We start from the raw sequence: 22,939 nt of genomic DNA, 5'->3' as shown, positions 1-22,939 counted from the left end.
TTTGCCCACCCAAACAAGTCTTTCTGGAAAAGAGAGCACTAGAAGTGGAATTCCTGGGTCAAATGTTTAAATTTAATAGATATTAACAAATTGTTCTGGCCGGGCGTGGTGGCTCACACCTGCAATCCTAGCACTTTAGGAGGCCAAGGGGGACAGATTGCTTGTGCTCAGGAGTTCAAGATCAGCCTGAGCAACATGGCAAAACCCCGTCTCTACAGAAAACAAAACAAAACAAAACAAAACAAAACAAACAAACAAACAAAAACAGGCGTAATGACATGCACCTGTAGTCCCAGTTACTTAGGAGACTGAAGCAGGAGGATGGTTTGAGCCCGCGAGGTGAAGGCTGCAGTAAGCCAAGATCACATCGCTGCACTTCAGCCTGGGAGACAGAGTGAGATCCTGTCTCCAAAAGAATTAAAAAAATGAAAAATCTAGCTGGGCTTGGTGGCTCATGCCTGTAATCCTAACATTTTGAGAGGTTGAGGTGGGCAGATCACTTGAGTCCAGGAGTTCGGGACCAGCCTGGCTAACATGGTGACCCTGTCCCTATTAAAAATACAAAAATTAGCTGGACACGGTGGTGCACGCCTGTAATCTCAGTTACTTGGGAGGCTGAGGCATAAGAATCGTTTGAACTCGGGAGGCGGAGGTTGCAGTGAGCCAAGATGGTACCACTGCACTCTAGCCTGGGCGACAGGGCAGACTCTGTCTCAAAAAAAAAAAAAAATAGAAAAAACAAACAAACAAACTGTTCTCCAAAAAATTAACTTGTGTAGCCCTTCACCAGCATTGTATGATAGTGACCATTTCATTGCATTTTTACCAATACTAGATATTAATCCATCTTATTATTTTTTCCAGTTTGTCAGGCAAGAACAAAAAGATGCCATTGTTTTAACTTTCATTCATCTGATTGCTAATAAGTGTGAATTATTTTTCATATGATTATTTGCCATTTTCATTTTATCTTCTGTGAAATGTGTTTATATCTTTAGTCCATTTCCTAATGTTTTTATATATTCTAGGTATAAATCATTTTTCTCATAGCCTGTTGCTGGTGTTTTGTCACATAGAAATGTTAAATATTGACGTCATAAAAGAATATAACACTATTTTTCCTCTTGCCTCCTGGATTGTGTTTTGTTTATCCTGCCCGAGTTTGTGAAAATATTTTCCTCTAATGTTTTTATAAAACATCATGTAAAACATTTCTTTAAAAAAAAACGAGATGGAGAGCCAGGTGTGGTGCCACACACGTATAGTCCCAACTACTCGGGAGCAGGAGGCTGTCTTCAGCGTAAAGTTTGAGGATGCAGTGTGTGATGTCACGCCCATGAAGCCACTCCAGCCTGGGCAACATAGCGAGATTCTACCTCTAAAAAAATTAAATGAATTAAAGGATTTATTACAGGGACAGAATATAAGCTGGCCTTAAACAACAACAGAAAAGAAATGGAGAGATATATTTTAGATGAGATGACAATATCAAAGTAAGTCTTCTTAATAAATGGAATGTAATCTCAATGAAGTTTCCAACATAAATGTTTATCAAACATGATAGTTCATTTGTAGAGTTCATATAAAAAAAGAAAATGGGCCAGGCACAGTGGCTCATGACTATAATCCTAGCACTTTGGGAGGCCAAGGCGAGAGGATAGCTTGAGCTCAGGAGTTCAAGACCAGCCTGGACAACAACATAGTAAGACTTCATTTCTACCAAAAAATAAAAATAAGATAGTAATCATAATAAATAAAATAAAATAAAAAATTAGCCAGATGTGGTGGTGCACACTTGTAAACCAAGCTACTTGGGAGGCTGAGATGGGAGGATTGCTTGAGCCTGGGAGGTCGAGGTTGCAGTGAGCTGTGATCCTGCCACTGCACTCCAGCCTGGGCAACAAAGTGAGACCCTGTCTCAAAAAAAAAAAAAGAAAAGAGGGGCTGGGTGAGGTGGCTCACGCCTGTAATCCCAACACTTTGGAAGGCCAAGGCAGGCAGATCAGCTGAGGTCAGGAATTCGAGACCAGCCTGGCCAATGCAGCGAAACTTGTCTCTACTAAAAATACAAAAATTCGACAGATGCGGTGGTGGGTGCCTGTAATCCCAGCTACTCAGGAGGCTGAGGCATGAGAATTGCTTGAACCTGGGAGGCAGAGGTTGCGGGAAGCTGAGATCGAACCACTGCACTCCAGCCAGAGGAAAAGAGCAACACTCTGTCTCAAAAAAAAAAGAAGAAAATACATAATAATATTGAAAACAGTTTTTTGAAGGAGAAGAGCTCTAACAGTTGGCAAAACACTATAGACTCGTAATAATCCAAACAGTGCAGTATTGGAATGAGATTAGATAAATTGATCAATGGATAGGAACTAGTTCATGTTTACGCGAAAGATTAGTTTATGATAAAGGTGACATTTCAAATAAGCAGAATTTCGTAAATGGTCTTGATCCAAATGGCTATCCATTTACAGGGGACTTATTTTTTCATTTGTCCATCACATATGCTCGAATGCATAACATCTGCCAAACGTCATCCATGTGGACACTGCAGTGGGACAGTGAACAAAACAGACGAAAGCATACAAAATTTCTGACCTTGCCAGGCGCAGTGGCTCACGCCTGTAATCCCAGCACTTTGGGAGGCTGAGGTGGGTGGATCACGACGTCAGGAGATCAAGACCATCCTGGCCAAAATGGTGAAACCCTGTCTCTAGTAAAAATACAAAAATTAGCTGGGCGTGGTGGCACATGCCTGTAATCTCAGCTACTCGGGAGGCTGAGGCAGGAGAATCGCATGAACCTGGGAGTTGGAGGTTGCAGTGAGCCAAGATCGTGCCACTGCACTCCAGCCTGATGACAGAGCGAGATTCTGTCTCAAAAATAAATAAATAAATAAATAAATAAATAAATAAAAATAAAAGTAAAAATAAAAAAATAAAAAAATTCTGACCTCATGGAGTAGGGGGAGTAGTGAGTCTCCCCAAAAAATCAATAACAACAACAACAAAATACATAAATGATGTAATGTATTAGAAAGTTGTGAGTGCTGCAGAGAGAAATAAAGGAGGGGGTAGGAAGGTGGGAACAGAAATGTCCATATTAATAAGGAAGACCTTGTAGATAGCTGTGGGAAAGCCCAGAACAGACAGTGCAAAGGCCCTGAGGCAGGAACACGTCTGTTTGTCTGGGCTACTATTTTTGAGCTCTAATGTGTGGATTTTAGCTCTCATGCTAAAGGACATGGGAGGTATTGGAGGGTTGTGAGCAGAGGTGTGACAGGAGCCTATTTATTTTTTTATTTTGAGACAGGCTTACCTCTGTCACCCAGGCTGGAGCGCAATGGTGCGATCTCGGCTCACTGCAACCTTCGCCTCCTGGGTTCAAGCAATTCTGGTATCCCAGCCACCTGAATACCTGGGATTATAGGCCCTCGCCACCGTGCCTGGCTAATTTTTGTAGTTTAGCACAGATGGAGTGGAGGGGTTGGGGGTTTTCACCATGTTGGCCAGGCTGGTGTCAAACTCCTGGCCTCAAGTGATCCACCCACCTCGGCCTGTAAGGTGGTTTACAGGCGTGACCCACCTTGCCGGCGCTCGGCGCAGCAATCAATTTAGCCTTTAACTGGACCACTCTGGGATCTGGGTGGAGCACAGATTATAGGGGCAAGGGCGAGAGTGGAAGTGGAGAGACCAGGGAGGAAGTGATTGCAGGTATCCAGAGGGGAGGTGTTGGTGGCGTAGGCCATAGTGGCAGCAGTGGAGGAGGTGGGAAGTGGTCGCATTCTGGATGTATTTTGGGTTTTTTGTTTGTTTCTTTGTTTGTTTGTTTGAGTCAGAGTTTCACTCTTGTCACCCAGGCTGGAGGGCAATGGGGCAATCTTGGCTCACTGCAACCTCCACTTCACGGGTTCAAGTGATTCTGCTGCGTCAGCCTCCCGAGTACCTGGAATTACAGGCACCCGTCACCACGCTGAGCTTTTTGTATTTTTAGTAGAGACAGGGTTTCACCATGTTGGCCAGGCTGTTCTTGAACTCCTGACCTCAGGTAATCCACCCGCCTGGGCCTCCCAAGGTGGTGGGATTACAGGCATGAGCCACCGTGCCCGGCCTCTGGGTGTATTTTGAATCTAGAGCAGCAATCATGGAAATTGGATGGGGGGTGGGTGGTGGAGGAAAGATCAGGAGCTCAGCTTTGGAGGTTGGCGTCTGAGATGCCTATTAGACTGCCAAAAGGAGATGCGGAGTAGGAGTAAGTACACGTGCCTCCAGATGTGAGAAGGGGGAGCTGGGCTGGAGATGACGCCAATAGAATGGTCAAGATAGATTCTCTTGCTGCTCAATACAGCAGCTGCCAGCCACGGGTGATTACCAAGCTCTTGAACTGCTGTTAGTCTGATTGAGATGTGTCGCCAGATGTAAAATACAAGTCAGATTTCAAAGGCTTGGATTAAAAAAAAAGCAAAATGGCTCATTAGTGATTTTATATATTGATCACAAGTTGGAACGATAATATTTTGGATACATTGTACTCGGTTAGAGTATTTGAATTCATTTCTCTTTTTAAAAATGTGGCTACCAAAACAATTTTAAATTGCTTGGAGGTTTGCATTCTGTTTTTATTGGACAGCAACTGACCTAGATGGTGGTTAAAGCTATGAGCAGGGCTGGGTGTGGTGGCTCACATTGGTAATCCCAGCACTTTGGGAGGCCAAGGTGTGAGGATCACTTGAGCCCAGGAGTTCAAGACCAGCTAGGGCAACATAGCACACCTCATCTCTAAAAATTTAAAACATTAGCCGGGTGTGGTGCTACACGCTTGTGGTCCCAGCTACTCAGGATGCTGAAGCAGGGGGATCGCTTTAGCCCGGGAGGCAGAGGCTGCAATAAGCCATGATCATGTCACTGCACTCCAGCCTGGGTGACAAAGTGAGACCTTGTCTCAAAAAAAAAAAAACAAAAAAGTTGTGAGCAGGAAGGTCACCCTGGGACTGAGTACAGTACAGGAGAGGCCCCCAGGATGAGCTCTCCAAGGTGAAGAGGGGCAAAGGAGGCAAGAAGAAGCAGCCAGGGGAGTCAGAGGGAAGGCAGGAGCCTGCAGTCTAGGAAACCAAGACAAGAGTGTCTGGGGGAGGGAGAGGCCCCTAGCCACAAAGACTGCTGAGAGGCTGAGACCACTGGAATGAGCTGCTTCGAGGTCACGGTTGCAGAGCGCGTTTCATTCACATCACATTCTCTATCTCCTATGATGCACAGGTGCTAGAGGTGCTGCAATGAACAAGGAGATGTGGCCCCTGCCCTTCCAGGGCTCATGATGCCAAGGGGCAGCAGGGTTCCCAATAATGAGCTGCCAGTCGTCTGAGAGGAAAGGAAAAGGAGAGGGCAGAAACCAGAGAAGGCCAGAAGGTGTGGAGGCCATGTCCTAAGGGCTTAGAAGAGGTCTCAGCCACATTGTATAAACCCACATCCCAGGGACCTCAACCCCAACCTCACCTCCAACACACACCCCGGGCAAGGGTGTGGCAAGCCAGGGAGAAACCAATACAACCTGCTCCGGGCTTTACAGTGCTAGAGAGTCCTCCTGGCACTCCTAGAAGGTGGGCAGGTTTCAAACCCAGGGCTGTCTGTCCCTAGAGTCCATGTTCCTAACTACTCTGCTTGCTGCCCTGATGTCCACAAGGGCACAGTCATGTCCACTTGTGACACAGGTAGTTAAAACAGGCTCTTCTTTTTGTTTGTTTGAGGTGGAGTCTTGCTCTGTCACCCAGGCTGGAATGCAATGGCACGATCTTAGCTCACTGTAACCTCCACCTCCTAGGTTCAAGTGATCCTCCTGCCTCAGCCTCCTAAGTAGCTGGGATTACAGGCACGCATCACCACACCCAGCTAATTTTTGTATATTTATTTTTTTAAGTAGAGACAGGGTTTCACCATGTTGGCCAGGCTGGTCTCGAACTCCTAACCTCATGATCCGCCCACCTCAGCCTCCTAAAGTGCTGGGATTACAGGTGTGAGCTACTGCATCCAGCCTGTTTTGTTTTATGAGACAGTCTCACTCTGTTGCCCAGGCTGAGTGCAGTGGTGCAATCGCTGCTCACTGTAGCCTCGACCTCCCCAGACTCAGGTGATCCTCGCACTTCAGCCTCTAGAGTAGTTGGGACCACAGGTGTGCTCCATCATGCCCGGCTAATTTTTCTGCTTATCTTATCTTATTTATTTATTTATTTATAGAGATGAGGTCTCTCCATGTTGCCCAGGTTGGTCTTGAACTCCTGGGCTCAAGTGATCTGCCTGCCTGGGCCTCCAAAAGTACTGAGACTACAGGCATGAGCCACTTCACCCAGCCCAGGCTCTTCTTTTTGACAGCAGGAGCTCTTGGGCTGAGAGTCCCACATTCTGGGTCTGCAACTGGCTCCCAGTACTGCAGCACTTATTTGCCCAGCTACTTTAGGTGAGTCCCTTCAGCCTTAGTTTGCACATCTGCAAAATGGAACCCATGAAATGGGGCCACGGCACATTCGTGACCACACCACACCACCGATTACAGGCAGAGTTAGGCTGGGAGGCGCAAGCCAGCCTAGGGCCCTTACGTGCTTTGGAACTCACTTCCTAGGGAGGAACTAGCCTGAGCTCACTTGACAACAGGGAGGGAGGGCAATGGGGCAGGTGCAGCCTCGGATCCCTCCCTGGTCTGTGTCCTCCAGAGCTCTGAGCCCTGTTCCTGGTGCCCCTGAAGGTCAGGCACCCCTTCTGACTCCCACTGCCCCCTCCTGCCTCTGACTGTCCCCTCCGCACTGGATAAACAGCACCTCCAACCGCCTGCCTCCCCGTTCCCTCACGCTTCACCAGAATTAAATTCATCATTCATTTTTTATGGTTTATACATAGTGTAATTTATGTTTTCAAATATATTGAGGTCACACTTTAGCAGAAAAAAAGTATTTCACATTGAAATTGAAGGCATGGGTGTTCCATTAAATGGGGATGTTTGGGATAATTTTAAAAGGCTAAAAGTAGTAGAAAGTAACATTAAAATAAAATTTGAGAGATGTAATTACCCCTAATCGCACCATAAAATAATCAATACTGCATTCCATTATTTCTGACTTCCCTAGTTAGAGCTTTTTTTGTTAAGCTCTTGAATATTGATGAGGTGAAAGGGTCGCGTCTTCTGGCAGAGGTCTGATGGAGGTGGAATTAAGGTGGTGTCCTCTCCGATTATCCCAGGGATGCTGTGAACACCGTTCTTTGTAGCTACAGATTTCAGGGGGTGGCCCCAGTCTCCCCAGTCTCCTGTCTGTCAGGCACCCCAGCTCTTCGGAACCTAGGGCCTGGTGGGAGGCCAGGGTGAGGCCATGAGTGGAGGCCATGTGAGTTCACTTGGGCTACATTCTAGGAGCAATTTCTGTGTGCCATGCTCTGTGTAAGCATTGGAGATGCATTGACTCATTTGACTTTTAAAGCAACCCTCTGCAGTGGGTGTTGGCAAGACTCCTCATTTGGCAGGTGGGCACAGTTGAGGCCCAGGAGCATAAAATAAGTTAGTTACCAAGGGGCAGAGTTGGGATTTGTACCCTTGTCTGGGCTGTTGCCACAATCTATGTCACCTCCCCAAGGTGTCCGGCCTCTGGCTTGGGGGTGGGCTGAGGGATGGCGATCCCAGCAGAAGGTTGCAGGGTTGCTAACCCCCTGGTAGAAGGTGACTCAGTGCTGGCCTTGACCAGGCCGCAGTGGTGCATAGCTAGCAGTAAAACCTCTGGTTCCCTTTAGAGACATCTGTTCCTCTCCTACATTTTATGCAACGAGTTGGCTTCTCTGGGCCTTCATGATCTCATCTGTACAATGGGGATAACAATACAGCGCCCCTTGCTATGTTGTGTGGCTGAAGGATGCTCTAGTGCCCACCCCCCGAAGCACATGGGAAGTGCTGGGCAATGGTACCTATTGAGGCATTGGTGACGCCGCCGCTAATGACGAGGTCACTTCTTTTCCCTGGCCTCAGTTTCCCCATCTCTAAAACACCCCTGGGTAGGCACTTGAATGGAACAGCAGCAAAGCCTGCCCTCTCTGATGTTCTGTCTTCTATGATCTATGCACATAGGTTCTGCCCTGTGCCTTTGTGGCAGCCCACAGCGAGCAGGGTCCTCAGAAGGTCACTTCCTCCAGCCCCCACCCTCCAAGCAGGGTCACACATCTAGGGGCACTCCCAGCCCCTCCTCCTTCTACCTCAAGAAGCCTTCACTGGCCAGGCACAGTGGCTCACACCTGTAATCCTAGCACTTCAGGAGGCTGAGGCAGGAGGATCACTTGAGGTCGGGAGTTCGAGACCAGCCTGGCCACCATGGTGAAATCCTGCCCCTACTAAAAACACAAAAAATCAGCCAGGCATGGTGGCAGACGCCTGTAGTCAAAGCTACTCAGGAGGCTGAGGTGGGAGAATCACTTGAACCTGGGAGGCAGAGGTTGCAGGGAGCCGAGATTGTGCCATTGCACTCTAGCCTGGGTGACAGAGTGAGACTTCGTCACACACACACACACACACACAAAAAAGAAAGAAAGAAACCAGGAGTTCGAGACCAGCCTGGGCAACAAACAAGCCCCCACCCTCTCTACAGAGATTTTTAAAAAGTTTTCTTTAAAAAGAAACCAAGAACTTCCCCAGGGGCTCAGCACTGGGACCAGGAGAAGGGCCTATGGAAGCCCCCCTACCTGAGGAGGGCATCAAGCTAATCACTGTCACACCCAGCATATGTGGGTGTCTTTACGCCTACTATTTGATACCTGTGCACGAGAATCTAGACATCTCCTCCCTGCCTAGAGCCTGGGGAACCACATGCTCGACATCTGGACACCTCACAGCAGTGCTGTTCACAACGGCCAAAAGGGGGATACAACCGGAATGTGCATCCGTGGGAGGCTGGATAAACAAAACGTGGTCCATCCGTGCAACGGAATACTCTTCAGCCACGCAAAACAAGGGATGCAGCGAGTCCACGCCATGACCTGGACGAACCCTGAAACCATGAAGCTGAAAGGCAGAGGCCAGAAACGAAAGACCGCATATCAGATGATTCCATTTATATGAAATATTCAAAATAGGCAAATCCGTAGAGACAGAAAGTAGATTAGTGGCTGTCAGGGATGCGGGGGATGGGAAAATGGGGAGTGATCGCTTAATGGGTATGAGGTTTCCTTTTGGGATGATGAAAAAGTTCTGGAATTAGATAGTTGCATAACATTGTCAACGTACTTAATGCCACTGAAATGTACACTTTAAAATGGTTTACACTGGTAAATTTTATGTTCTCTGTATGTTACCACAATAAAAAAGAAGTTTAAAATCTGGACACAGCCTGGGCAACGTGGAGAAACCCCATCTCTACAATTTTTTTTTTTTTTTTTTTTTTTGAGACGGAGTTTCACTCTTGTTGTCCAGGCTGGAGTGCAATGGTGCAATCTCGGTTTACCACAACCTCTGCCTCCAGGGTTCAAGTGCCTCAGCCTTCCGAGTAGTTGGGATTACAGGCATGCACCACCATGCCTGGCTAACTTTGTATTTTTAGTAGAGACGGGGTTTCTCCATGTTGGTCAGGGTGGTCTTGAACTCCAGACCTCAGGTGATTCACCTGCCTCAGCCTCCCAAAGTGCGGGGATTACAGGCATGAGCCACCTTGCCCAGCCTGCAAAAAAAATTTAAAAATGAGCCAGGTGTGGTGGTGCACGCCTGTGATCCCAGCTACTCGGGAGGCTGAGGTAGGAGGATGGCTTGAGTCTGGGAGATAGAGGCTGTAGTGAGCTGTGATAACACCACTGCACTACAGCCTGGAGCAAGCTCCTGTCTCAAAGAAAAAAAAAGAGAGAGAGAGAGAAAGTCTGGATACTCCCAGGCTTCATCCCATGCCTCAAGCCCAGCCCAGACTCCAGGCAGGGCTCTTGGTGCGGCTGCTCAACCCCAGCACATAGCAAGCCCCGGATGATGGGCTGAGGGGCATCATTGCCCTCACGTGTCATTGCCATGAATAGTAAACAATGATAGAGCGTATTGTTAAAGCTTTCCCTAATGCAGATTCCCAAGCAGCCATCAAAACACTCCGATTAGCCACTGGCTCCCTGAAGATAATGACACACGAGCGGAGTGGGCCATGGGGGCCCCCGAAGAACAAATCTGCAACTTGGAAAGTACAGGCTTCTCGAGGCAGGAGGAAGAGGGCTGGGAACGTCCTTCAGATGCGTGACCCTACTTGGAGGGCCGAGGCTGGAGGAGGTGACCTTCTGAGGCCCTTCTCCCCGTGGGCTACCACAAACGCACGTAGGCTGCCTGCTCCCTGGTATCTGGGTAGTGTCTGTCACCTCTCACCCCGGCCTGCCAGCTCCACTTCCAGCTGTCCCCAGACGTACCAGAGACAAAGTCACAGGGAAGGTCTTCTGCACCCTCAAGGTCCTTGCCAATGTTCTGACTCAGTTAACCCAGCAGGTTCCCTTTCTTGCCCTGCTCTCTGGAGGCTGCGCTTAGGGATGTGGGGCAGGGACACCGGGCCCACAGTCATCAGAGCAGAACTGGCAATGCTGACATCAGCGTGCATTCTGGTGTCGGGGGGCCGGCAGCGACCTGCACTCCCCTCTGACGTGTCTCACATGGGACCTGATTGCTCAGACCTGACATGCTCAAGGTCTCCCAGCAGAGAGGCCGCTGAGCGGGAGCTTGAACTCCCAGCAGATAGTCCACGTTTACTCTCACGTCTCGAGCTGGTGCTCAGTAAAGGCAGAACAGAACAGGTGCCAACTCAGCCCCTGGAGTCAGAGAGGCCCTCCCTTGGGGAATCTCAGGCCAGGCAAGTCACTAACTAACCCCCAAGGCCTCCACTTCCCCATCTGTAACTGGGCTGGGGAGGATTGTGGAGACCATGCACGTGATGTCTCAGTCTCAGCACCGTGCTCAGGAAATGGTGAACATTATTCCAAAGATGAGGCCAAGTCCTAGGCCTGGGTGGCCTCACCCTATCCCAACCTCCCTGGGTCCCACCTGGCAACCTGGCCAGGACTGGCCAGAGTCCTCTGCCCTAGTGAGTTAGGAGGCTGGGCTCTGACACCACAAGGCCCAGCCCAATACCGGCCACTCGTGATGGAGTACCCACTCACACGCTTTGCCAAATAATCTCTAAGCAGCCCTGGGATAGACAGACTGTTGTCCTCACTGTACAGATGAGGAAACTGAGGTCCCAAGAGGCGGAGAACTTGCTGCATGTGGGATTCAAAAGTGGTTTTCCCTGATCCAAGAGCTGTTGCTTTCAAACACCACGCAATGACCGAATGGGGGCGGAGGCTGCCATGGTGTACAGCATTGTCTCTGCAATTATGCAATTCCTGCAGGGAACACGTTTGTCTGGAGTAGGGGGCACAGATCATCAAGTTTTCTTTCTTTCTTTCTTTCTTTTTTTAGACGGGGTCTCGCTCTGTCACCCAGGCTAAAGTGCAGTGCCACGATCTCGGCTCACTACGACCTCCGCTTCCCAGGTTCAAGTGATTTTCCTGCCTCAGCCTTCTGAGTAGCTGGGATTAGAGGTGTGTGCTACCATGCCTGGCTAATTTTTGTATTTTTAGTAAAGATGGGGTTTCACCATGTTGGCCAGCCTGGTCTCAATCTCCTGACCTCAAGTGATCTGCCCACCCCAGCCTCCCAAAGTGCCAGGATTATAGGCATCAGTCATGGCTCCTGGCTTCATCAGATTTTCAAAGGGATCAGAAGGTGACCTCTATATAGGTCCCAGCTCCTCTAGTGATTGACTCTGTAGCCCTGGGCAAGTCACTTCCTCCACTGTGCCTTAGTTTCTCCATGTTTCAAATGGGGGGGGTTAGACTGGAAAATCTCTAAGGTCCCTCTAAACACTGACTTTTGCTCATTCTAGTGTTCTCTCCTCCACGCTGCCTCCTCATCCTAGCCCTGGCCTCCCTGACATAGCCTTGCAAACAGCTACAAGCCCAGGCCAGCAACCAGACTGGGGACTGGGGCAAGAGGAGAAAGCCTGTCCTTGACAAGGGCGTGTCAGGGAGAAGAAGGAGGCTGACACCCAAGAGCTTCGGACTGGGCTTCCTCTACTTCTCTTCCCCAACATTCCCCTGTTCCTGTTCTCCCCTGAGGTCAAAAAGGGCTCCAGCCAGACCCCCTCCAGAGGCCCCTGATCCCCTCCAGGTCCTGTGACCCCTGAGCCAGCCGCAGCCCACCCATCCGGTGCGATGTAATTGGTTTCAATTGACAACCATAACAAGAAGGCTCTTTTAGGAAACTTCGGAAGTGGAAGGGAGGCCATTAGGAAATTTACATTTGCGAATATGATGTTTAATTAGCAATACCAATAAATTAATAGGAGAATCTTGCTGCGGTTCTGGGTTCATAAAACACCAGCCTCCATCAGCAGAGGAGGAATGCAGCCCAAGGCAGCCTGAGGGGAGGGGACGGGGACGGGACCACTCCAGGTTGCAGCTCCTCACAGGGACCCCGGGCCCACGCCCCACACCCCTGCCCCAGCCCCTCCCTTGATGGAATGTGGGGCAAAATGAAGCCAGCACGGACCGTGGAATCAGGAAGGTCTCAGTGCATATTCCGGTTCAGCCACTTATTCCCTGGAGAGGCCACTCAGCTTCCGAGCCTCCATGTCTTTATCTGTCAAATGGGGACAGTGATCATAGTACCCACCTCATAGGGTTGTTGTGAAGATTAAAGCAATTAATATGGGTAAAAGCACCTAGAACAGAAAGAAGCTGGCACAAAATAAGTGTTAGTTATTAGGCGGCTGTTGCTCCTGCGATTACTATTATTAATGGGACGAAGAATGGGAAGCCACTGCCTAGGAGGAAGGACCTGGTAAACACTAGGGTGTTATTGGCTTTGAATTTTTCTTTCCCTAAGGGCCTAATCCTCTCCTCTGGACTCCTGGCCACCTGGAGCGGTCATCCTGATGGCTCTTACCACCTGATCTTGCCCTGGCCTGGGGCCCTGACTGTTTCCCCCTTGAAGTTATTGACTGGTGATTTGACTGCAGAGGCATGGCTAGCTTATACAGCTGGTACATGGCTGGGCATGGTGGCTCAGGCCTGTAATCCTAGCACTTTGGGAGGCCAAGGCGGGTGGATCACCTGAGGTCAGGAGTTAGAAACCAGCTATGGTCAACATCGTGAAACCCCGTCTCTACTAAAAATACAAAAATTAGCTAAGCATGGTGGCGTACACCTGTAATCACTGCTACTTGGGAAGCTGAGGCAGGAGAATCGTTTGATCCCAGGAGGTGGAGGCCGAGGAGCTGGAGATTGCAGCACTGCACCAGCCTCAAAGCGCTAGTCAAGAGTTATGGACCCGAACAAAAAAAGAAAAGAAAAGAAAAAGCTGGAACATGACCCCTGAACTGTCCTCTGTAGGCTCAGAGCACCCACCTTCTACAGGTCCCGGAAGACCTGCTCAGTGCCTCCTCCCAAGAAAAACCTCCCCAGCCTCTGGTCTCTCATCTCTCTTGGTTCTTTCCTCCCCACCACGTTTCCCCATTGCATTATAATAATTTGGTTGCTGGCTGACTCTTCCCCTGAGCCTTGGCTCCTCGGCACTGGGCCTTCCATCTCTTGCCCTCTCCAGGAACAGAGTCTGCTCTGCCTAAATGGATAAATAAAGAAATGAATAAATCAGGGAGTGGATTTAAATGTTGCCTTCTCCAAGAAGTCCTCCCTGACTTTCCCAGCTCTTTTCTGTAACCATTGCAAGTATTTATTGTCTGTCTCTCCACCAGATTGTCAGCTCTTCTAAGGCAAGGACCTTGTTTTATTTACCACTGCTTCCTGGCACCTGTCCTAGAGCTTGTCACGTGACTATGCTAACAAGTATTCCCTGGATAAGTAAATGAATGAATGAGTAAATGAATATCCAAATGAATGAAGGACTGAGTGAATGAATCAATGGCTGACTGGATGAATGAATGAATGAGCCAACGCGAGAAGGAATGAGTGGGTTTGATCATGAATGATGATGGAAAGGGCGCAGCTTCTCCTGAGCCCCGGCCCCACCAAGATCTTGTTTCCTCAACTGTTTATTAAGTTGTATAAAGTGCATAAAAAACATGACAATAATTCAAGCAGATACAACAACAGGTAATTAATTGCATTTCCAAAATTTGATCCATGCACATGAATGAATGGGAGGTCATAGATTCAGTGGGGGAGGGGCCCCCATGCTCTCCAGAGAACAGAGGTGGGAGGGTCTTTGCAGAGTGGAGCTCTCAGAGGTTGATCCCTGGGGAAGCTGTGTCCTCCTCGCCACCCTCTTTGCTTGGCCCTAGCTCCCAGTGAGGAAGCAGTGTTGAAGGAGGGACTATACAGGGATGGCCAAGGAGGAGTTGCCCCCAGGAGCTCACAACCACAGAAAGTCTCTTGTGGTGATTTCCATGAGGTGTGGGGAGGTGACTAGTAGCTCAGCACACAGCAGGAGAATGGGTCCCCAACCCAAATCCCCCAACTGCATGAGGAGGCCCTGGATGCTTGCTTTAAAAATGAGGAAGTTCCAATCCCTGCCTGGATGCTCTGGGCATAGAGATCTGAGTGGATCTGTGTCTATATTTTAAACAAGCTCCCCAGACTTGTTTAAAGTTCTGAAAACGTTGCTGGCTAACCTCTGGTAGTGCCTCAGGTCCTAGGCTCAGAACTACCCTCTCTCTTCCCTAATCCCCTCTCAAGAAAAAGAGTCTACCCTGCACCCAGGAGCACCAGGGGCAGGACAGAGTCTGGATTGGAGGACAGCTGTCCTGGAGTCCAGGATGATGAGAGAGGCAGAGACACCTCCCCACTCCAGCTGTAGCAGTGTGACATTAGTTACCACGGCCAGAAGGAACTTGGGCGACTGGGGACAGTTGGAGGGTGAGGTCCCCCTAGGTCCCAGCACAGAGAACAGAGTTTCAGCTCAGAGTTCTGCTAGGAAAATGTCATCTCCTCCAGGAAGCCTTCTGAGCTTCCAGGCTGAACTGAATACTCCTGTGTCTGGCTCCTAAAAGGCAAGGGGCCCACCTGTCTCCCAGCATTCGTTCCATGTATTCTATGGAAGAGTGAGCTTCCTCCCTCCCCTTTAACAGAGCTGGGGCTGAATCTGGCCCGATGCTGGCTCCAGAGCCTGTACAGCCCAAGGTGGGCTCTGCTGATGACAAGTGTAGCTGGCAGGCGTGAGACCACCCGAGTGGGCACTGGGCCCCCATCATATCCTCTGGTCTACACAGAGGGTATCTGCAGCTTCTCCTGACAGTTCCTGTCACTCTAACTCAAGTTCCCCAAGGACATCTTTCTGGCCATAGGAGCAAGCTTGGCCCCCTGTGACCTTCAACCAATGACAGATGACAGTTCGTCGATAAATAAGTACCTCCTCCCCGCCCCCCAACACCTCTTGGGAGAGTCTGGAGCGGAGATCCACAGGCTCTGCAGGGTCCCCAGGTGAGCTGAGGACCGGCCACCCACACAGGAACTGCCCTGTGACACGGCTTCTTACATTTTGCCTCCCCACTCTCTTACCGTTTTCTTTGGGGATCACGCCCAAATAAAGGAGGGGTGAGACCCCCAGCTTACTAACAAGTATTATCTTAGCAGACAGAATTATCTTGGCCCGCCCTGCAGAACTCTACACGTCCCTCCTCTCTTCTGGCCCATGCACCCTGCTGGGACACTGGTAGTGTTTTTACTCCCAGTTTACAGATGAAGGAACAGAGCGGTAAGACTCTTTGGTCAAGGTAACAGAGCCAAGCAAAAGGGGCTGAAATCCAGGCCTCGCCTGAAGGAGGAAGATTCCAGGGGAAAGGTTGCTAACCGGTTGTCAGATATCACCTTAAACCGTTGTTTCCTTAAGAGCCAAACTATTTGGGAAACTTGGGGGAACCACGTGTTTGCATGTGTGGTCCACTTTATGCATTTGCCTTGCCAGTCTAGGCCCAGGGCAACCGAGTTTGCAACTCATTTTTAGTGACGCATACCAACTGTTGCTCCAATGTGGTGGGCTTATAGCCCAGCGCAAGGTTTGAATCTGACCTCCCGGACATGGGGCCGGGACATAAAGCAGCATCTGGGTCGGGGGATGGAGTTCCTCTGCCCAGTTCCATGCCTCTGGGCTCATCTCTGAGCAGCTGTGTGATCTTTGGCCCATGACAGCACCTCTCTGGGCCTTGGTTTCCTCATCTGTAATATGGGGCTTACAATCCGAATGCACAGGGTGTTGCTGGGATGAGGGATCTCAACACGAGCCAGCATCTCAGCAGATGCTCGACAAATGGCTCTGGGTTCCCGGCCCTTGTGATGGTCTTTTCTGCCTTCTGGCTTATTAAGGCTGGGCGGGGAGTCAGGGCACAGCAGGAACCATGGGGGGTGAATGGGGAGGGGGGGTGTCATTAGAATCTGTTCTCAATGAGGAGAGGCCATGAGGCCCAGAGGCTGCCCCAGCTCCCCAGGGGCCTGCGTGATTGGGAGCTAAAGCAGCTGCCTGAAAGAGGCCTCTGCTCTCCTCACTACCTGCTTGTTAGGAGGACTGGCAGGCTTGGAGAACAGGCGACAGCGTGCAGGCAGATCCCCAGAGATCACAGGCATCTTAGGGGCCACTCCAAACCCGTCAGGGATCTGCTCTTGGTCATGGCTCCCCACACCATGTCCTCTGCCATCCAAGCAGATCATCTGCAACCAAGAAGATCCACTCCTTCCACCAGGAAGCCCCCAGGAAGACACTTCCCGGACCCTTATTCTAAAAGCACAGAGACCCATCTACAGACAGTGGGCTTTCCTGTATTTCATTTGAACTTAAAAAAAAAAAAAAAGCCTTCATATCTCAATGTTGTAAATATTCTGCAGAAACTTGGAAACTCCTATGAAATTGTTTGTACTCATTTTTATAAACGAGTGAAATCTCCTTCTCTACTCTGTCCTTCCGAGCCTGTCCTTCTCTGAGGCTGCAAGTCCTGGTCCAGAAGCCCTGGGGTGAGGGTGAGGGGAAATGGGGGGTCCTGGTCCCCATTGCACCACGAACCCGGGAGCACAAGAAGGGGCTCCGGCTTGGGCTCTGTGCAGCCTCCCCGCCTCCCCAAGCTCGTTCCTCGGTCTTGGGGTGAGTAGGAGGCTGCTCCCCGGACGTGGAGGGTGGGGGAGGAGGGCCTGGCCGGATCGGGGTTGAGGCGGGGATAGAGGCAGGAGCTCCCTCCCGAGTGGGCAGCGACACGTGCGGGTCCCGGGTCCGGCCGGGTTCGGGCGCGGTGGGGCCGTCCCCGCGCCGCCCGCGGCCGCCGGTAGGGGGCGCCTTGGTCATGCATTATTCATCGCGGGCGCCCGCCCGCCCGCGCCTCCCTCACGGCCCCCGCGCGGGCTGCGGGCTGCGCCGCGGAGCGGGAGCGCGGAGCCTTCACAATATTGTGGCAGCTCTGCGAGTGACGGCTCCGGGGAGGCGGGGGCGCGCAGCCTCGAGCGGCGGCGGGGGCGGCGGGGGTTGGGAGGGGTCCCGAGGCGGGGGCGCGGCTGGGTCACCCGGCCCCGAAGCGCTCAGGCGGGGGGGCTTGCCGAGCGGAGGGCGGAGGCTGCAGCGTCCGTCCGTCCGTCCGTCCGTCCTCCACCGAGTCAGCTGGGGCAGAGGGAGCATTGGCTCAGCGTGAGGGGCGGGGGATGTGATGGGGAACAAGGTAGGCGCGGCCCCATCCTTCTCAAACTTACATTCAAAGGTTGGGGCGGGGGGGTGGTGCCGATCCAAAGCACATAAACAGACAAGGAAGATAATTCCAGGTGAGCGCTCTGCATAAAATAAAACTCGGCTGAGGCTGTTCGGATCGCCAGGGAAGGCTTCTGGGAGAAGGTGACATTTGTGCAGAGACCCGACTGGCAAAGAGGGGGCTGACCTTGGCCAGTCCCTGGGCCACTGGGGTTTCTCTCTGCCTGGCCCCTGGCCTTCTAAAGGTGCTATAAAAGTCAGCACCTCAAAACCCACACACATCCTGAGAAGCAAGGAGGAGAGTCTTGGGGAGACCCTGCTGCGGGCTGAGGCCATGAGATGGGGTTCCTGCCCAGCCTTCTTCTGGTTACAGCAGCCAGTCAGCTCTGGGGCTCTGGGGACTGGCATCAGAAGGGTCAGGTTCAAGGTGGCCCCTCCCCACTCCTGCACGGGGCGCTGGGCTGGGGAAACTTGGGATCCTGGAGTCTGAGCAGCTCAGCCCCTGGTGAGGGGCTTGGCCCCTCCGTCTCCCAGCCCTCAGCTCCAGGGCCGGGACCAGTGGGGGGGCAGGTGGAGGGCTTGGGCTCAGGGTCACAAGCATCGGGTTTCCTTTCACTTGTGCAAAGACTCATTGACGCCTGAGCACATCAATATCCTTAATGACAGTGAGAGGAGCTGGGACTCCAGACGGCCCAGCCCGAGCCCCCCACCCCGCCTCCGCGCCTCTCCTGTCCTCTCCCCTCCCGGCTCACTCTTCCTTCCTCCTTCTCTCCTGATTCATGTCCCCTCTCTCCTTCTCACTCTCTCTCTCCTCGTTCCTCTCCCCTCTCTCTCCTTCACTCCTGCCTGCCTCTCTCCTTTCCTCTTCCCTCCTCTCCCTTGGGTCCTGCTATCTTTCCTCTTCTTTCCTTTCTCTCTCAGCTGTCTCCTCTCCTCTCTTCTCTCCCCTCCCCTCCTTTCCTTCTTCTCTCCCCATTCCCAGGACCTCACAGCCCTTGGGCATTCACAAACTTTCACCCGGAGAGCTTGAGGCTCCAGTGGGCAGCCCCTCTCTGTCTTTGTCTGTCTGTCTCTCTGTCTGTCTGTCCTGGTCAAGGCAGGCTTACACAGTGGGGGCCCTGGGAGAGGCTGCTCAGTTCTCAGTCCCGCAACCGCGGTCCCAGAGGGCCCTTGGCTTCTGCCTTTCCCGCGGGCCCCACGCTACTCTGGGAAATGAAAATGGCAAGTTTGGGTGCGGGATGCCACGGGTGAGGAGAGAGTTTTGGGGAGGATTTTCTGTTTTGTATTTTTTATGACCATATATAATTTCGCATTTTTCCCCTCAGCCTCTGCCTCTGCCTCCTTGGCTCCCAGATGTGTCCCACATTGAAGAATTATCTCTCCTCCCTAGAGTGAAATAAATGCAATCAATATGAGTATTGCTCTCAGGGCCTTGAAATATTACATTAATGTTCCATGTGGTGACATTTTAGCTGGAATTTTCAAATACATTATGATGGTTCAAATTAATATTTATCAGATCAGCTTTTATATTTTGCAAAAGAGAGAGAGAGGGAGAGAGGGAGAGAGAGAAAAGGAAAGACAGAGAGAGCATTATTAAAATACGAAATGCAGATCAAGTCTAAAATCGATGGTCCATTTTCCCAGCACTTTCCAGGGGCTGTCTTTAGCTTTCTGGGTTTGTTTTTAAATTTATTGGTGTTTCAGGCAAATCTATTGGGCTCCCTTGGCCCCCTGGTCCTTCTCCCCTCCCTGCTCCCCTTGCAGGCTGCAGGCCCCTTCCTTTTCTGTCTTTCTCTCTTTATTATCCTGAAATGTAAATTACGACATTAGCCTGGTCCTTATTTTTTTTTTTTTAAACTCTCTGATGATTAAATCTGCTACACGACATCCTTGTCCTTTCTATAAATTAAATCATCTTGGCTTTGCACCTCCAGCTCAGAGTGGATGCCACACGGGTGTTGAGGCAGTGGGCAGCTCTGGCCGAGGGCTGGGGTCCTTGTCCCCTCCTGGAGCGGACACTGGGGGCCTTTGTGTAGGGCAGAGAGGACGCCTCCCTAGCTCCTCGTGTTTCTGTAAATAAGAAATGGGGACTGGAGGGAGGAGGTGGTGGCAATCATACATTCCACTTTATTTCAGTCTCTTCCAAACTGATTACTCTGTGAAGTGGAAAATCCGGGCAGATTAATGGTTTAATTCTCTTTTCTCTTTTCTTTTGCTTTTCCCTCAGTCTGCCTCCGGTTTTTTTTGTTTTCTCTCTCTCTCTCTCTCTCTCTTCTTTTTGCATCTTTTTTTCCCTTCTTAGAGCTGCATTCGAGAAAAGACTCAGGAGTTTTGGGGAGATGCACACAGAGGTGAAGGGGTTCTCGGAGCAAGGACAGCAGGTCCAGCCGGGAGATGTTCCCAGCCCCACCCCAGCTCTGCCTGGGACCTCTGCAACGGTTAACACTGCCTGCTCCAGCCCTTAACTTTTTCTCTTTGGTAATTTTCTGTTTTCTGTCTCCTCGAGTTCTGGGCGAGAGTTTGAACGGGAGCAAGTGTTTATCGTCGGGTGCACAAAGGTACGCGCGCGCATGTGCGCGCACACACACACACACAACTGCAGATCCCACACGCGCACACGCAAACACGCACACAAATACAGCAATATAGACACTCTGAGAAGATCTCCATAAAGCGAGCTGCCCTCCTGATTTCTCTCCGCTGCTGATCTGGCCAAAAGAACGACAGGAAACTTAAAAAAGAGAAGGAGGAGGGATCGATTATTCGACCTGTACTTGAACCCGACTGAAAGAGATAAAGCGGAATTTTCAATAGGTCCTCTGCCCTTTTCACCAGGAGGGAAAGAGGAGAAGAAAAACAAGAGATATTTATATGACAGCAGCTGCTGAAAATAGCATTTCAGCGCCATAAAAAAAGGCAAAAAGAAATTCAATGGTAGAAAAGGCAAGAAACTCTTCGTCTGCTCCCCAAAAGGCAAAGCAGGCAGTGAGTGTCCCCGGCTGGAAATGCATGCATGGCTTCTATAGATCTGTTTGAAATTATACTTGTCATTGAGGGGGAATTTATGCTTCTATTGATCTGAAAAAGGAAAATATTAAATGGTTTGGTTTTGATCTTTCGGTGACCCCAAGGTCAAGGGTAGTAGCAGATTAGTATTCATAGAATTCATCACGGAATTGCAGCCTGCATCCACTTTATGCAAACATGCTCAAAACACGCCTGGTGAAGCAGGCAGCAAATGGCCAATGACAGGGAAAAAGCCAACAGCACCCCCTCCCACTCCGAGGGACTCTTCCTCTTCCACCCCCTCCAGGAGAAGAAGACACAGTGGAGGGCTGTTGTTGGATGGACGATGGCAGACACCCCCCTGACTCTCCTGGGCCTGCACAAACGGTGGGGTGCCCAGGTCGGGGCAAGTACATGAGGAGTTCAGAAGAACATCCTTGATGGTGTGAGCAGAAAGATCCAGGGATCAGGCTGGGGACCCAGGTGGACAGTGAGGGGCACGCATACCTGCAGCAAGACATCACTGGGGGAGCAATGAGCAGACAGGCACGCGCGTGCACACACACACCACAGGTGCACACACTCAGCCAGTGGAAGCCTGGGTCTTTCCTGAAGGGGGGAGCATGGAGCGCTCTCCCAGGGTGACATTGTTTCTCGTTCCACACTAAGGAGCATCTTTCGTGTGAGGCGCCCAAGTGCCCAGCTGGGAAGGAGACAGGCCAGGCACGTATGCTTCCCTGAGCTCCCAAGTTCTTTCTGCTCTCCCTCCCTCAGTGGCCACGGGGCCCAAGTTCAAATGTGCATGCAAAAAAGGACACACGAGGAGCCCCTGAGATAGGCTTCAAACCCCCTCCTGCCTCGGTTCAGCACACAAGTGCCCTCTTAGCAGATTCTGTCCCCAATGTGGGAACATTTGGTCAGTAACAGAGTCACTTGCCAACGCACTAAAAATAACCCACTAAGCATATCCCTGCAATGGCAGGAATTCTGACTGGCCCTTGTTCTGCCGGCTGATCAGGGGGCCAGTGGGGGGCACACATCCCCACTCCCACTGGGGGCTGAGGAGGGGGTGGAGGTGGCAGACTTTTGGGGACGAGGGTCTCCTTCTCGGGTGACTGGTCTTCTGTGCTTAACCTGCGTTATTCTTGCATTTAACACTCACAACATCCCTACCAGGCAGGGGTTGTTAACGTCCCATTGTATAGATGAGAACACTGAGGCTCAGAGAGGTGAGGTCACCGGCTTTAGGTCTCAGCTCTGTCATGACACTTAAGTCCGCTCTTAAACTGCTCTGCTCCCTGACACTTGCCCTTCACAATTGGATGAATTCCAGGAATTTCAGATGCAGAGGAAAGGGAGTTTGGGATAAGGATAGGGGCTTGGAGGCCTTGGGGGGCTGGGGACTGTAGGGAGGGAGAGCTAGAGTGGCCCCAGCCCTGCCTCCTCAGTCCTGCTAAGGAGGACAGCGTTCTGCCTATTAATCATGTTTCATTTATATTAGCTTGACTCGATCTACTGTATATTTGAAATGGATTTAATTTTAGATCACGCACTATGGAAGGGGGCCAGTTTGGTGTAAGGAGCATTATGAATATTTTCCATAAGCTGGATATACATTATCCAGGGACAGATATACGAGCAGCAGCCCAGGGCTCCTGGCTGGGGGAAGGGGACTGCTGTCTCCTCCCTTCCCCCCACTCCCCTGCATCCCAGGGTCACAGGGCTTTGGAGGGACCCATCTTGACACCCTGCCCCTGTGGGTGTGGTGGGCTGTCAGCCCCATCTTTCCCCTGCCCGTGACCTCATCCCCACTGACTTCAAAGCTGCTGCTTCTCCCAGCTCCTTGCCTACTTGCAGGCCTGAAAGACATGTACAAGGTTGGGGGAGCCCAGGACTGCACCAGATCCCAGGGCCAGGGACCCTGGCCTGACCTGCTCTGATTCCCCAGAGCTGTGGAGGTCCAGGGCGCAGCCTGAGATACAGACCAGGGGTGGGACTTGGAGGAGAAAGGCATTGGAACACCCACCTTCGACCCTAAGCTCTGATGGAGGAGGAAGCCAGGCTCCCGCGGGCAGGCCAATGGGTGGCACCTTCCAGCTCAGCCAAGCAGCAGTGGGTGGGCTACACCTTCCCAAGAGCCCCTGGGCCTGGGCTGGGATGCCCCTTTCCTGGGGGCTGGCCGTGGGCCAGAGTCCTGAGGTCTTGCCCCTGACTGAGGGCATTAAAGCTA

This window comes from Papio anubis, chromosome 1 (genome assembly GCF_008728515.1).
Source record: "Papio anubis isolate 15944 chromosome 1, Panubis1.0, whole genome shotgun sequence".
In the NCBI taxonomy this organism is placed as follows: Eukaryota; Metazoa; Chordata; class Mammalia; order Primates; family Cercopithecidae; genus Papio; species Papio anubis.
Note: the sequence above shows the minus strand (reverse complement) of the source record.